Below are 3,550 nucleotides of genomic sequence, written 5' to 3'. Positions count from 1 at the left end.
AAAAATTTCATTTTAGACTTCCTCATTGGATTATACCCCCCCCCCAAAAAAAAGAGTCTGCTTCTAGGTATGGCTGGCAACTGTCTCTCTCTCTCAACCCCACAGCTCCTTCCCACAAAACCAAAACCTCTTCTCATATTAACAATTCCTAACTAGGAGAAAGTACTCAGTAAGCAAGGTAAATAAGGTAAAACCCGTGTGAGATTATTCACTACAGATTAGTAAGTAAACAGAAGTAAGCCTGTGCTTACCTTGCTGATAAGGTAATTCACTTCTGCCCATTTTCCTAACTGTAATTCCACCCCCTGCTTTGTTCAGTGAAGAATAATATGAAAATGCCAGTGAGGGAGGGGATATTATCAAAGAAAGTCTTGAGCCTGCTATAATTATTTTTTCAGCAAATCATTCTCAAACTTCAAAGCTTAGTGTACTGTAATAAGTGGTTAGAATTAATGCCTCACAATTGTTTCCAGCACCAATGTGTTACACTATCACAATTGAGAAATCCTGCTCTAAAATACCCAACCAGCTTGGCCAAATGAAAGTAATGTAAAAGATTTCTGAAAACAGAGACTATAAATCACCTGAGACTAAGAGAGAAAACATTGGGCATGTCTATCTTATTATATCTGGTTATTAAACCTGTTTCAGTACATATTAGTTTGGAATCACATGTGTTATTTGGCACTCCCTAATTTAGTTCAGGCTGCAAGTTTCTTTCCAGAAATGAAATCCCTAGTGAAATTGAATGACAGATATTGTAATAAAACCTGTCTTTACCAGAAATATGTGATGAGAACTTTTTTATTGACTTGCCTTCTTAAGACTCATGACATTTTATATGAAGTTATATATATATATATATATATATATATATATTATTTTTTAAAAAAATTTTTCATAAATATCTTAAATTTGTGATTTAGCTTCTTGGAAGCACTTCTTTCGTTTCCCTAGAGGGGGGTAAAAAAAGAAAAGACAAAAACCTGTTCTGGGCAACATTTCAATGTCTTTCCTTCATCCCCCAGGAATTTTCTATAGTAAAGTTTTAATGTATAATGATTGCCAATTATTCCTTATTTTCCTAATATGATTTAGCAGAAATCTCATAACAACTTACAGAAGATATGTTTCTGGAAAAATGCATATAAGACTTGCTAAGAATTCTGGAGGGAGAAGCATGTCAGCATTTCTCAAGCTGAAAGAACTGAAGAAAAAAATGAAGCCTTGAGCTGCAATATTGAAGGATTCTGTGGGCAAAATATTGACTGATACAAGAACATCAAAATAAAATGGAAGGAATACTACAGAGTCCTGTACCAAGAAGAATTGGTCGATGTTCAACCATTTCAGCAGGTAGCATATGATCAAGAAATGATGGTATTGAAGGAAGAAATCCAAGTTGCACTAAAGGAATTGATGAAAAACAAGGCTCCAGGAATTGACAGAATACCCATTGAGATGTTTCAACAGATGGATGTATCACTGGAGGCACTCACTCATTTAGGCCAAGGAATTTGGAAGATAGCTACCTGGCCAACAGACTGAAAAAAGATTCATATATGTGCCCATTCCAAAGAAAGATGATCCAAAAGAATGTGGGAAATTATCAAACAATATCATTAATATCATATGCAAGTAAAATTTTGCTGAAGATAATTCAAAAATGGTTGCAGCAGTATATTCACAGAGAACTGACAGAAATTCAAGCTGGATTCAGAAGAGGACGTGGGACAAGGAATATCATTGCTGATGTCAGATGGATCTTGGCTGAAATCAAAGAATACCTGTGTTTTATTGGCTATGCAAAGGCATTCAATTGTGTGGATCATAACAAATTACAGATAAAATTGCAAAGAATGGGAATTCCAGAACACTTAATTGTGCTCATGAGGAACCTGTGCATGTGAAAAAAAAAAAAAAGATATTCAATCAATAACCCAACTTTACATCTTAAGGAACTAGAACAAGGGGAAAAGCCCAAAGCTACCAGAAGGAAGGAAATAAATATCAGAGTAGAAAAAATGAAATAGAGAACCGAAAACCAATAGAGAGAAACTAAAAGCTGTTTTCTTTACAAAATCGATAAAATCAATAAACCTTTAGCTACCAAAGAAGAAAAGGTAAAAGATGCAAATATCTAAAATCAGAAATGAAAGCAGTGACATTATAACTGGGCTTACAGAAATAAAAAGGATCGTAAGAAAATATATAAAGAAAAAAATATCTTCACAACTGGACCAATAAGCAACATCATGGTATATGGAGAATATGTAGAAGTTGTCAACGATTTCATTTTACTTGGAATCACAATCAACACTCTTTAAAGCAGCACCCAAGAAATCAAACAATGTATTGCACTGGGAAAATTTGCTGCAAAAAAGTCTCTTTGAAATATTAAAAAGCAAAGATGTTACTTTGAGAATTAAGGTGCCCCTGATTCAAGCCATGATATTTTCAATCACTTGATATGCATGTGAAAGCTGCACAATAAATAAGGAAAATGAAGACAAATTGATGACTTTGACTTATGGTACTAGCAAAGAATATTGAATATACCATGGACTGTCAGAAGAACAAACAAATCTGCCTTGGAAGAAATACAATCAGAATGTTCGTTACAAGCAAGGATGGTGAGACTTTGTCTCACACACTTTAGACATATTATCAGGAGGGACCAGTCCCTGGAGAAGGAAATCATGCTTGCAAAATAGAGAGTTAAAAAGAGCAAAACCCTCAAGGAGTTGGATGGACACAGTGGCTGCAAGAATGAGTCCTTGTGAGCATGGCACAAGAATGGATAGTGTTTGTTTCATCTGCTGTGAATCAGGGTCAACTTGATGGCACCTAAAAATAACAGAGAAAATACTATGAAAAATTGTATGTCAACAAATTAGATAACTTAGGTGAAATGCCCAGAAATACATAAACTTCCTTCCTTGACTCAATAAGAAATAGAAGATCTCAACAAACCCATAACATAAGAAGAGATGGATCAGTAACCAAAAACCTCCCAAGAAAGACTGTTGTTGTTGTTGTTTTGCCGTCGAGTCAGCCCCGACTCATCCTGGGTTATGTGGTTTCACTAGGGACTTCTACCAAACATTGATAGAAGAAGTGATACCTTAACCTTCTTAATCTTTCCAGAAAAAAATAGAAGAGGAAATAACATTTCCTAACCCCCTTTGGGTTTCCAAGGCAGTAAATCTTTACAGAAGTACATTGCCCTGTCTTCCTTCCATGGAATGGCTGGTGGGTTTGAACCAACAACCTACTGGTTAACAGACAAATGCCTTAGGCACCACCACCAGCCCTTACAAATATAGATGTAATGATTCTGAACAAAAGAGCACCAAATAGAATCCAGGAGCATATTAAAATAATTATACACCGTGAACAAGTGGGATTAACTTCAGGAATGTAAGGGTGGCTCAACACACACAAAAAAAATACAATACACATTAATAGAACAAAGGAAAAGAACCACATGATGACCTCAATTGATGCAGAGAAGGTTTTTGACACAATCCAGCACCCTTTCATGATAGAT

The sequence above is a fragment of the Orycteropus afer genome, unplaced genomic scaffold (genome assembly GCF_000298275.1).
Source record: "Orycteropus afer afer isolate SDZICR_OR568_19922 unplaced genomic scaffold, OryAfe1.0 scaffold00259, whole genome shotgun sequence".
NCBI classification, from domain to species: Eukaryota; Metazoa; Chordata; class Mammalia; order Tubulidentata; family Orycteropodidae; genus Orycteropus; species Orycteropus afer.
This window is presented reverse-complemented; position numbering follows the sequence as displayed.